This window comes from Phocoena phocoena, chromosome 17 (assembly GCF_963924675.1).
Source record: "Phocoena phocoena chromosome 17, mPhoPho1.1, whole genome shotgun sequence".
NCBI classification, from domain to species: Eukaryota; Metazoa; Chordata; class Mammalia; order Artiodactyla; family Phocoenidae; genus Phocoena; species Phocoena phocoena.
This window is the reverse complement of record NC_089235.1, coordinates 76061045-76074936: the sequence shown is the minus strand read 5'-3', so window position 1 is coordinate 76074936 and position 13892 is coordinate 76061045.

Sequence of the window (13892 nt, the reverse complement as noted above, 5' to 3'; positions counted from 1 at the left end):
GAATTTCTGTACTATAGGCCTAAGAGATTTATATGACATTTCAATCCCGCTAGAACTGTCACTCTTCCAAACACCTCTGTTCATCGGAGAGTACCTTTCCTAGCTGAATTCCCCCTATAGGCAACTCTCTCATGATCAATAGCTTTGTTATTCAACAGACGTAACCAGTGCTTAATAGAGCCCTTGCGAGTGGCATCGTGTCGGTCTCATTTATTGTAACATTGATCCAGGGAATTTCTTATTCCTGCTGGTCCCAAGGGTTTGCGGCATCTGCCTCTTGCTATCTCCTGACTTTTAACGTCTTTTGTTCAGTTTATTACTATGGGGAGCCTGGTTTTCTGGGGAAGGTAAGTGCATGTATGTGCATATGCATGCCATTGATTACAATGAGCTGTCAAGCTTAATGGGTGACGTTGTGCACTGTTCATCCAAAAAAACAGAGCATCAGTAACACGTTTGTTTTGAGTGAAAGATCAATCTCATTCTATTGTTTACTCCTTTTTTTCTTTTGTTTTGTTTCTCTTTAACATTTTCATTGGAGTATAATTGCTTTACAATGTTGTGTTAGTTTCTGCTGTATAACAAAGTGAATCAGCTATATGTATACATATATCCCCATATCCCCTCCCTCTTGCGTCTCCCTCCCACCCTCCCTAATCCACCCCTCTAGGTGGTCACAAAGCACCGAGCTGATCCCCCTGTGCTATGCAGCTGCTTCCCACTAGCTATCTATTTTACATTTGGTAGTGTATATATGTCAATGCTACTCTCCCACTTCATCCCAGCTTCCCATTCCCCCTCCCTGTGTCCTCAAGTCCATTCTCTGTGTCTGTGTCTTTATTCCTCTCTGGCCCCTAGGTTCTTCAGAATCTTTTTTTTTTTTTTTAGATTCCATATATATGTGTTAGCACACAGTATTTGTTTTTCTCTTTCTGACTTACTTCACTCTGTATGACAGACTCTAGGTCCATCCACCTAACTACAAATAAATCAATTTCATTTCTTTATGGCTGAGTAATATTCCATTGTATATATGTGCCATATCTTCTTTATCCATTCATCTGTCGATGGACACGTAGGTTGTCTCCATGTCCTGGCTATTGTAAATAGTGCTACAGTGAACATTGTAGTACATGACTCTTTTTGAATTATGGTCTTCTCAGGGTATATGCCCAGGAGAGGGATTGCTGGGTCATATGGTAGTTCTATTTTTAGTTTTTTAAGGAACCTCTATACTGTTCTCTACATAGTGGCCAATGTAAATGTATCAATTTACATTCCCACCAACAGTGCAAGAGGGTTCCCTTTTCTCCACACCCTCACCAGCATTTATTGTTTGTAGATTGTTAATTACGGCCATTCTGACTGGTGTGAGGTGATACCTCATTGTAGTTTTGATTTGCATTTCTCTGTTGATTAGTGATGTTGAGCATCCTTTCATGTGTTTGTTGGCAATCTGTATATCTTCTTTAGAGAAATGTCTATTTAGGTCTTCTGCCCATTTTTGGATTGGGTTGTTTGTTTTTTTGACATTGAGCTGCATGAGCTGCTTGTAAATTTTGGAGATTAATCCTTTGTCAGTTGCTTCATTTGCAAATATTTTCTCCATTCTGAAGGTTGTCTTTTTGTCTTGTTTATGGTTTCCTTTGCTATGCAAAAGATTTTAAGTTTCATTAGGTTCCATTTGTTTATTCTTGTTTTTATTTCCATTTCTCTAGGAGGTGGGTCAAAAAGGATCTTGCTGTGATTTATGTCAAAGAGTGTTCTTCCTATGTTGTCCTCTAAGAGTTTTATAGTGTCTGACCTTCCATTTAGGTCTTTAATCCATTTTGAGTTTATTTTTGTGTATGGTGTTAGGGAGTGTTCTAATTTCATTCTTTTACATGTAGTTGTCCAGTTTTCCCAGCACCACTTATTGAAGAGGCTGTCTTTTCTCCATTGTATATTCTTGCCTCCTTTATCAAAGATAAGGTGGTCATATGAGTGTCGGCTTATCTCTGGGCTTTCTCTCCTGTTCCATTGATCTCTAATTCTGTTTTTGTGCCAGTACCATACTGTGTTGATTACTGTAGCTTTGTAGTAGAGTCTGAAGTCAGGGAGCCTGATTCCTCCAGCTCTGTTTTTCTTTCTCAAGATTACTTTGGCAATTCGGGGTCTTTTGTATTTCCATACAAATGGTGAATTTTTTTATTCTAGTTCTGTGAAAAATGCCATTGGTAGTTTGAAAGGGATTGCACTGAATCTGTAGATTGCTTTGGGTAGTATAGTTATTTTCACAATGTTGATTCTTCCAATCCAAGAACATGGTATATCTCTCCATCTGTTTGTATCATTTTAATTTCTTTCATCATTGCCTTATTGTTTTCTGCATACAGGTCTTTTGTCTCCTTAGGTAGGTTTATTCCTAGGTATTTTATTCTTTTTGTTGCAGTGGTAAATGGGAGTATTTCCTTAATTTCTCTTTTACATTTTTCATCATTAGTGTATAGGAATGCAAGAAATTTCATGTGTTAATTTTGTATCCTGCTACTTTACCAAATTCATTGATTAGCTCTAGAATTTTTCTGGTAACATCTTTAGGATTCTCTATGTATAGTATCATGTCATCTGCAAACAGTGACAGCTTTACTTCTTTTCCAATTTGGATTCCTTTTATTTCTTTTTCTTCTCTGATTGCTGTGGCTAAAACTTCCAAATCTATGTTGAATAATAGTGGTGAGAGTGGGCAACCTTGTCTTCCTCCTTATCTTAGAGGAAATGGTTTCAGTTTTTCACCAGTGAGAATGATGTCGGCTGTGGGTTTGTCATATATGGCCTTTATTATGTTGAGGTAGCTTCCCTCTATGCTTACTTTCTGGAGGTTTTTTTTTTTATCATAAATGGATGTTGAATTTTGTTGAAAGCTTTTTCTGCATCTATTCAAACGATCATATGGTTTTTATCCTTCAATTTGTTAATATGGTGTATCATATTAATTGATTTGTGCATATTGAAGAATCCTTGCATTCCTGGGATAAACCACACTTAATCAAGGTGTATGATCCTTTTAATGTGCTGATGGATTCTGTTTCCTAGTATTTTGTTGAGGATTTTTGCATCTATGTTCATCAGTGATATTGGCCTGTAGTTTTCTTTTTTTGTGACTTCTTTGTCTGGTTCTGGTATGAGGGTGATGGTGACCTTGTAGAATGAGTTTGGGAGTGTTCCTCCCTCTGCTATATTTTGGAAGAGTTTGAGAAGGATAGGTGTTAGATCTTCTCTAAATGTTTGATAGAATTTGCCTGTGAAGCCATCTGGTCCTGGGCTTTTGTTTGATGCAGGATTTTTTTTTTTGCGATATGCAGGCCTCTTGTTGTGGCCTCTCCCGTTGCGGAGCACAGGCTCTGGACACGCAGGCTCAGCGGCCATGCCTCACGGGCCCAGCCGCTCTGCGGCATGTGAGATCCTCCCGGACCGGGGCACGAACCCGTGTCCCCTGCATCAGCAGGTGGACTCTCAACCACTGCGCCACCAGTGAAGCCCCTGTTGGAAGATTTTTAATCTCAGTTTCAATTTCAGTACTTGTTATTGGTCTAATTATATTTTCTATTTTTTCCTGGTTCAGATGTGCTTTTCTAAGAATTTGTCCATATCTTCCAGGTTGTCCATTTTATTGGCATATAGTTGCTTGTAGTCATCTCTCATGATCCTTTGTATTTCTGCAGTGTCAGTAGTTACTTCTTTTTCCTTTCTAATTCTGTTGATTTGAGTCTTCTCCCTTTTTTTCTTGATGAGTCTGGCTAATGGTTTATCAATTTTGTTTATCTTCTCAAAAATCCAACTTTTAGTTTTATTGATGTTTGCTATTGTTTCCTTCATTTCTTTTTCATTTATTTCTGATCTTATCTTTATGATTTCTTTCCTTCTGCTAACTTTGGGTTTTTTTCGTTCTTCTTTCTCTAATTGCTTTAGGTGTAAATTTAGGTTATTTGTGATTTTTCTTGTTTCTTGAGGTAGTATTGTATTGCTATAAACTTCCCTCTTAGAATTGCTTTTGCTGCATCCTATAGGTTTTGTGTCATCATGTTTCCATTGTCATTTGTTTCTAGGTATTTTTTGATTTCCTCTTTGATTTCTTCAGTGATCCCTTGGTTATTTAGCAGCGTATTGTTTAGCCTCCATGTGTTTGTATTTTTTACAGTTTTTTTTCCTGTAATTGATATCTAGTCTTATAGCGTTGTGTTCGGAAAAGATACTTGATATGATTTCAATTTTCTTAAATTTACCAAGGCCTGATTTGTGACCCAAGATATGATCTGTGCTGGAGAATGTTCCATGAGCACTTGAGAAGAAAGTGTATTCTGTTGTTTTTGGATGGAATGTCCTATAAACATCAACTAAGTCCATCTTGTTTAATGTGTCATTTAAAGCTTGTGTTTCCTTATTTATTTTCATTTTGGATGATCTATCCAATGGTGAAAGGGGGGTGTTAAAGTCCCCTATTATTATTGTGTTACTGTCAATTTTCCATTTTATGGCTGTTAGCATTTGCCTTATGTATTGAGGTGCTCCTTTGTTGGGTGCATAAATATTTACAGTTGTTATATCTTCTTGTTGGATTGAAGCCTTGATCATTATGTAATGCCCTTCTTTGTCTCTTGTAATAGTCTTTATTTTAAAGTCTATTTTATCTGATATGAGAATTGCTACTCCAGCTTTCTTTTGATTTCCATTTGCATGGAATATCTTTTTCTATTCCCCCACTTTCACTCTGTCTGTGCCCCTAGGTCTGAAGTGGGTCACTTTTAGATAGCATATATACAGATCTTGTTTTTATATCCATTCAACCAGTCTATGTCTTTTGGTTGGAGCATTTAATCCATTTACATTTAAAGTAATTATCAATATGTATGTTCCTATTACCATTTTCTTAATTGTTTTGGGTTTGTTATTATAGGTCTTTTCCTTCTCTTGTGTTTCCTGCCTAAAGAAATTCCTTTAGCATTTGGTGTAAAGCTGGTTTGGTGGTGCTGAATTCTCTTTACTTTTACTTGTCTGTAAATGTTTTAATTTCTCCATCGAATCTGAATGAGATCCTTGCTGGGTAGAGTAATCTTGGTTGTAATCTAGGTTTTTCCCTTTCATCACTTTAAATATGTCCTGCCACTCTGTTCTGGCTTGCAGAGTTTCTGCTGAAAGATCAGCTGTTAACCTTATGGGGATTCCCTTGTATGTTATGTGTTCCTTTTCCCTTGCTGTTTTTAATATTTTTTCTTTGTACTTGATTCTTGATAGTTTGATTAATATGTGTCTTGGTGTGTTTCTCCTTGGATTTATGCTGTATGGGACTCTCTGTGCTTCCTGGACTTGATTGACTATTTCCTTTCCCATGTTAGGGAAGTTTTCAACTATAATTTCTTCACATATTTCCTCAGACCCTTTCTTTTCCTCTTCTTCTTCTGGGATCCCTATAATTTGAATGTCATTGCCTTTACTGTTGTCCCAGAGGTCTCTGAGACTGTCCTCAATTCTTTTCATTCTTTTTTCTTTATTCTGCTCTGTGGTAGTTATTTCCACTGTTTTATCTTCCAGGTCACTTATGTGTTCTTCTTACTCATTTATTCTGCTATTGATTCCTTCTAGAGAATTTTAAATTTCATTTATTGTGTTGTTCACCATTGTTTGTTTGCTCTTTAGTTCTTCTAGGTCCTTGTTAAACGTTTCTTGTATTTTCTTCATTTTATTTCCAAGATTTTGGATCATCTTTCCTATCATTACCCTGAATTCTTTTTCAGGTAGACTGCCTATTTCCTCTTCATTCGTTTGGTCTGGTGGGTATTTACCTTGCTCCTTCATCTGCTGCATATTTCACTGTCTTCTCATTTTGCTTAACCTACTGTATTTGGGGTCTCCTTTTCGCAGGCTACAGGTTCGTAGTTCCTGTTATTCTTGGTGTCTGTCCCCAGTGGGTAAGGTTGGTTCAGTGGCTTGTGTAGGCTTCCTGGTGGAGGGGACTGGTGTCTGTGTTGTGATGGGTGGGGCTGGTTCTTGTCCTTCTGGTGGGCAGGACCACATCCAGTGGTGTGTTTTGGGGTGTCTGTGAACTTAGTATGATTTTAGGCAGCCTCTCTGCTAATGGGTGGGGTTGTGGTCCTGTCTTGCTAATTGTTTGGCATGGAGCATCCAGCACTGGAGCTTGCTGGCTGTTGGATGGAGCTGGGCCTTAGCGTTGAGATGGAGACCTCTGGGAGAGCTCTCACCGATTGATATTATATGGGGCCGGGAGGTCTCTGGTGGTCCAATGTCCTGTACTCGGCTCTCTCAACTCAGAGGTTCAGGCCTGACCCCAGGCCAGAGAACAAAGACCCTGTCAGCCACACGGTTTCGAAGAAAAAAAAAAAAGTAAATAGAAATAAAAATAGTAAATAAAAAAATTTTTTTAATTATTAACATAAAAAATTATAATTAAAGAAAAGAAACAAATCCACCAATGATGACAAGCGCTAAAAACTTAACTAAGATAAACATAAATATCAGAAACAAATCAGTCGCAGACAGGAAACCCCAAGTCTACAGTTGCTCCTAAAGTCCACAGCCTCAATTTTGCGACAGTTCGTTGTCTCTTCAGGTACTGCACAGATGCGGGTACATCACGTTGATTGTGGGGATTAATCCGCTGCTCCTGAGGCTGCTGGGAGAGATTTCCCTTTCTCTTCTTTGTTCGTGCAGCTCCTGGGGTTCAGCTTTGGATTTGGACCCCCCTCTGCATGTCGGCCGCCCTCAGGCATCTGTTCCCACCCAGACAGGAGGGTGTTAAAGCAGCGGCTGATTAGGGGGCTGTTGCTCACTCATGTGGGGGGTGTATGGTAGTTATAATTGGAATGCGGGGCGGGCCTGCGGCAGCAGAGGCCAGCATAACATTGCAACAGCTTGAGGCATGCCGGTGCGTTCTCCCGGAAACGTTGTCCCTGGATCCCGGGACCCTGGCAGTGGCGGGCTGAACAGGCTCCCCGGAAGGGGGGTGTGGATAGTGACCTGTGTTCGCACACAGGCTTCCTGGTGGCGGCAGCAGCGGCCTTAGCGTCTCATGCCCGTCTCTGGGGTCCGCGCTGATAGCCGCGGTTCGCGCCCGTCTCTGGAGCTCCTTTAAGCAGCGCTCTGAATCCCCTCTCCTCGCGCACCAGGAAACGAAGAGGGAAGAACAAGTCTCTTGCCTCTTCGGCAGGTCCAGACTTTTCCCCGGTCTCCCTCCCGGCCAGCCGTGGCGCACTAGCCCCCTGCAGGCTGTGTTCACGCCGCCAACCCCAGTCCTCTCCCTGCTCCGACCGAAGCCCGAGCCTCAGCTCGCAGTCCCGCCCGCCCCGGCGCGGGAGCAGACAAGCCTCTCGGGCTGGTGAGTGCCGGTCGGCCCTGAGCCTCTGTGCGGGAATCTTTCTGCTTTGTCCTCCGCACCCTGTGGCTGTGGTCTCCTCCGCGGCTCCGAAGCTCCACCCCTCCACCACCCGCAGTCTCCGCCCGCGAAGGGGCTTCTAGTGTGTAGAAACCTTTCCTCCTTCACGGCTCCCTCCCACTGGTGCAGGTCCCGTCCCTATCCCTTTGTCTCTGTTTATTCTTTTGCCCTACCCAGGTACGTGGTGGGGGGGGGGGGGGTTCTTGCCTTTTGGAAGGTCTGAGGTCTTCTGCCAGCGTCCAGTAGGTGTTCTGTAGGAGTCATTCCACATGTAGATGTATTTCTGGTGTATCTGTGGGGAGGAAGGTGATCTCCGCGTCTTACTCTTCTGCCATCTTGAAGGTCCCCCCTCTATTGTTTATTCTTTCATTCATGTGTTCATATTATTATAATTATATCTCTACCCTCAGGCAGACCCCGTACTGGTCTATAAACTGACAATACTCAGACATGTCCTCATGGAACTCAGCATCTGGAGGTAAGTGTGTGTAATTACCTGTCCTTACATTTGGTATTTGGAGTCCATACATTTCATGAAAAATTGCATTTCCTAGCAAGCTTGGAAATAGTGTTTTAAAACATTACCTATTGTACTTTATATATGAGGACTCTTATGGAAACCTGTCACTTACCCCCTTTTTACAGTCAATTATTTACCTGTCTGTCTGTCAGTCTGTCTAATCTGACTGTCTTAAGGAAGACTCTGAGACAAGGACTTCGAAGCAGGCATCTTATTTGGAGATGATTTCAGGAAGTACAAGAGAGGGAGTGGGAAAGTGAAAAGGGGGACGGGAAAAACCAATAAAGAGTGCATTAGTGAGTAGGTTTACCACTCTGAACAACTGCAGCTCAAACCCACAGAGGTCTCTTTGAGAAACATTAGCATTTTCCTACCAAAATCTGGATAGGCTGAGGTCGTTTATCACTGACTCCAATCCCCTCACTGTTCAACATCGATCCTGGCAGTATTAGCTTCCTGCTACTGGCAGGACAGAAAAAGCTTGTGTGTTCAGAGCAAGCCCTCGAACAAAGAAGTCAGGGAGAGATACATTGTCATCTTGCTGGTAATTATCTCCTAGAGATGCAGGTGAACTCAAAGGTTTTCGAGAGAGTATGGATTGCAACAGACACTCCTGCTACACTATCTATGTATTCTTATATTTAATGAAAATCTCTGGTTATCTCTGCAGGTGGAAGGTGCTGACGGCCAGGAGAGAGAAGTGGGATGTACTTTGTACTGGATCTCACGGGAACTTGTGGGCAGTCCAGGACTAGAAATGAGAAACACTGCGTTTTGGTCTAACTCTGACTACATGACAGCAATTCTTCTGTTTTGTTACAGCTGCTGTTCCTCCCCCTTCCCCTCCTTCCACTATTGTCTAGGTGACGGCTTTCTCACTATTACACTACTATTAAGCTTATTTGCCCTACTACCTACTATCCCCATTCCAAGATGAACTCAAATATAGAAGACATAGCCAGACAGTGTTTTATAAACTGCATGATAATGGGGGAGACTTGTGGAAATTTAAGTAGGAATTGAAGAAAAGGAAATAGCAGGTAGAACTGAATCCACTATAAAACAAGAGAGAAAAAAAAAAAAAGTTAACCCCCTTCCATCCATCTGAGATTCTGATGGCCATTCCTCTCAAATGCATTCACATGAACCCCAAATTCTCACTAGACATATGGACCCTGTGAAGATTCAAAGTGCCCCTCTGAGAAACAAACTCACTCTGCACCCCCATGAGATCAATGATCTGGAAAGGCAAAGGTCTGTGGTTTTGACATTTGATTGATAAGAATAATATACTCCATATTTCCAGCTGTGCTGATATGGTGATATTTGACTTGTTCAGAAAAAAAAAATACACAAGGAATTTTGTTTCTTAAAGGGAAAACCAACCAGCTGTTTTCTGATCTGTTCAAAGAAATTACAGTATTTTTCATTACCACCAGAGATACTTTATGGGTCTGTGTTATTTACTGACCCACAAAATCTCAGTTTGGGTGCAGCGTCTGGCGCTCAATGAAGTCTAACGTTTTACACAATTTTCCACCTGGACTCACCAGAAAATATAAATCTAAACTTGATATAAATGCCAGATACTCCTTTATGTCAGATTAATTTATTTCCAAACTTCTGTAAAACTGGTAGGCTACCAAGAGCCTCTAAATTAAGTTCCTACCCCAGCCCTCAACCCCACCGTATCCTCGTGCCAGTATGGGTTCCTGCACTGATTTGCCATTTGAAATGAGGACAAAGGTGAAAAACAGGTGACTAAAAGAGGGAGTGTCACTCAGGAAAGGCAATGACACCATCTTCCCAGCATCCTGATCTCACCTGTCCTCCAGTTCTCATTGTTGAGGTCACTTATACTCGCCTGTGTGAGCAATGCTGCCAAATCCCCTCAGGTTTTCCTTTGCAGGGGAGGTCTGAGGGGCCATACGTGGTCTGGACACAGGTTCAGAACCTGGTCATGTGCCTGACTCACAATCAATACACATTATCCATTTTATTAAATTGAATACTAGGTGTTTGTACATGACCAATTCTCTGTTAATAGTTTCCACCTCAACAGGACTGAACACTTCCTGGGGACAACTACGTGACTATCATTTATCACTGCAGGTGCTGTCCTTAGCACAGTGCCTGGTATATGAAGGTACGTACTACGTATTCTGAGATAAATTAATAGCAAAGCTAATTAGTTTCTTTAAGAACAGTGTTATGAGGAAGCCTCCACCTCATTCCCTAGTTCTCTCCCTCTGAATCCCTGCCTTCGAACAGTAGCCTGAGGCTTGCCTGCAACTGACAGATTTCTGGTCACTTCGTGTCACCCCAAAGCTGGGAATCTTTATCTATTGTTCTGGTTCCTTTCAATGTATCCTGTAAGACACCTTGAACACACACTATCTGTCCCATGAGACCACACGCTTTCCTGATAGGATTCAATGCTTACCTCTGGGGTTTACTGTTTCATTACCTATACCTACTCCTGTCATCAGCTATTTAACTCCACACGAGTTACTCTCATCTCCCTGAGTATCTTGGTGGACTCCGTATCTCAGCCAGTTATAAAGTTTCTCCAACTCCTCTAACCCACACTTTGCCTGAAGTCCATGTGAAATGTCAGGGTACTCGCAAGATAAACCTACCAGCTTTCAGTTGGGATACTAGAAGTCACTTACTGACTATAATCCAGAGGTGGTAAAGGATTAATGTTATGTGATTCTCTAATAACTGACACCTCAGAACTAAATGGATTCATAAGCCTTGCTGCTGACATTTGTTAGCTGTGTGATCTTACATTGTGTTACTTAACTCTATTTAAATATAAATTTTCTCATAGGAGAAAAGGATGATGGTGATGATGATAATGATAGGTAGTTAGAAGATTAACTGACAGTGTGTATGAAAATGTGTAGATTAGTGCCTGAAACACAATACACATGCATGATTCATATGATTAACATTTCCATTTTTAAAATACATATTTTATGTGAATACATGTTAATCGCATAAACTGCATGCTGTATTTCAGAAAACTCATCTGCCCAGGTGATCTTACTTATACCCTCTCACTATCCACTTGAAGCCCCATAATAACACTGAATGCCATGCTTTTTGTTCCTTTTTTTGTGGTTGAAGAAGTTGAGGGTCACAGGGCTGAACTTGTTCATACCTAATTAGCAAGTGGAAAAAATATAATTTTAATCCCTTTCTTTTGATGTTATTTCCAAAGCCATTCAATCAAAAAGATTCTATCAAAATCCCCCTATAGTAATTACCCTATTTCCCTATCTTGGTAGAAAGTTTTAAGTAACAGGACAAATTTTGTGAGCATCACTTTTTTGCCGTTTTAAAACTAAACTTTAAAAAGACTTTTGAGATCATTTATAAATCCGCATGCAGTTGTAAACTGTAATACAGAGAGATTCTATGTGCATTTTACCCAGTTTCACCCGTGGAAACATCTTGCAAAACTATAGTACAGTGTGGCAACCAGGATACTGACATGGATACAGTCAAGATACAGAATATTTCCATTATCATAAGGATTCCTCATGTGGATCTTCTGTAGCTAAACACCCTTCCATCACACCCCTGCACTATCCTTAACCCTTCCTAAACACTAGTCTCTTCCCCATCTCTATAGCTTTATCATTTCAACAATGTTATATAAATGGAATTGGACGTAACAGATGATTTCTTTTTCCGACTCAGATTTGCCTGGAGATGCAGCCAGATGTTTGTATGTATCAACAGTGTGCTGCTTTTTATTACTGAGTAGGATCCCATTTTATGGATGGACCACAGCTTGATTAGCTGTTCACTCACTGAAGGACATCTGGGTTGGGTCAAGTTTGGGGCTATTACAAATAAATCTACTGTGAAGATTTATGTACAGATTTTTGTGTGAGCATAGGTTTTCATTTCTATGATAAATGCACAGGAATCTATTGCAAGAAACTGGCAATCTGTTTTCCAGAGTATCTGTACTATGTACATGCCCACCAAGGATGTATTAGTGGCCTAGTTTCTCCACATCCTGTGATCATTTTGTGTTGTCACTATTTTTATTTTAGTCATTCTGATAGGTTTGTAGTACTATCTCATTGTGCTTTTAATTTGCATTTCTCTAATGTCTAATGATGTTGAACACCTTTTCATAGGCTCATTTGCCATCTGTAAATTCTCTTTGGTGACTTCTCATTTTATACTTTTTTTTTTCCATTTTTCAGTTGGATTGTTTGTTCTTTACTTTTGAGTTTTCAGAGTTCTTTATTTATGGTAGATACTAGCAGGATACATAGTTTGCAAATATTTTCTACCAGTCTATAACTTATCGTTTCATCTATCTAACAGTCTTTGGTAGAGAAAGAGTTTTTACTTTTGATGAGGTCTAATATATCAATATTTTATATTATGGGTCATAGTTTTAATTGCCAAGTCTAGGAACTTTTGCCTAGTTCTAGATCTTTAAGATTTTTCTCCTATTGTTTTCTTCGTAAACTTTTATAGTTTTACACTGAAGTCTGTGATCCATGTTGAGTTATATTTATGTAAGTTGTGAAGTTTAGGTCAAGGCCACTACTTTTTTTTTGATTCCTTCGGCACCATTTGGTAAATAGACTGTTCTTCCCTAATGAATTGCTTTTTACCCTTTTGAAAAAACCAGTTATATACTGTATATATGTCTGAGTCTCTTTCTGGTTTCTCTCTTCTGTACCATTGATCTATGTGTCTATCCACCTGCCAATACCACACTGCCTTGAGTATTAGCTATTTAATAAGTCTTAATTCCACCACCGTTTTCTACATTTTCAAAATTGTTATAGCTATTCTAGTTTTTCTCCCCATATAAATTTTACAATCTAGTCTATATCTATGGGTAATCTTGACTGTGTTTCAATAGGCATTGTGTTAAACCCATTTATCAAATTTTTTTTTTTTTTTTTTGCGCTACGCGGGCCTCTGACTGTTGTGGTCTCTCCCGTTGCGGAACACAGGCTCCGGACGTGCAGGCTCAGCGGCCATGGCTCACGGGCCCAGCCGCTCCGCGGCATGTGGGATCTTCCCAGACGGGGGCACGAACCCGTGTCCCCTGCATTGGCAGGCGGACTCTCAACCACTGCGCCACCAGGGAAGCCCCCATTTATCAATCTGAGGAAAATTGAAATATTTACTGTGTGGTGTCTTCCAATTCATTACCATTATATTTCTCTTCATTTCTTTATATCTTCATTGATTTCTTTAATGTAGTTTTTACCATACAAGTCCTGAATGTGTATTATTAGGTTTATGCCTAAGTATTTTATTTTTTTAATGATTTTAAATGGTATTCTATCTTTAATTTTGTTGCCAGGTGTTCATTGCTAGTATACACATATACATTGATTTTTGTCTGTCAATTCTGTATCCTGTCATCTTACTGAATTCACTTTTTACTTCTAGGCGTTATTGTCTGTGTTGTTTGGTATTTTCTATGTACATAATCATGCCATCTGCAAATAGGAACAGTGTTATTGTTTTCTTTATCATCTGTTTGCCTTTGGTTTCCCTTTCTTGTCTCATACTGACTAGATCTTCTAGTATTATGTTGAATAAGAGTGGGGAGAGCAAACATCTTCGCCTTGATCATAATCTTAGGGGGGAAACATTAACTTTTTCACTTCATTTTTAAATATCATGATATCTGGAGGCTTTTTGTAGATTTTTTTGGTCAAGTTAAGGAAATATCCCATTACTCCTAGTTTTCTGAGAGTTACCGAGAACGGGTGCTGAGTTTTGCCAGATGCTTTTTCTACACCAGTTGACATGATTATGTGATGCTTTTATTGGTTTTCAGGTATCAAATTAGTTTTGCATCATGGACTTAACTCTACTGCTCATGTTGTATAACTCTTGTTCCAGGTGATTCCATGTACTGATACTTTATTAAGGATTTTTACATCTATA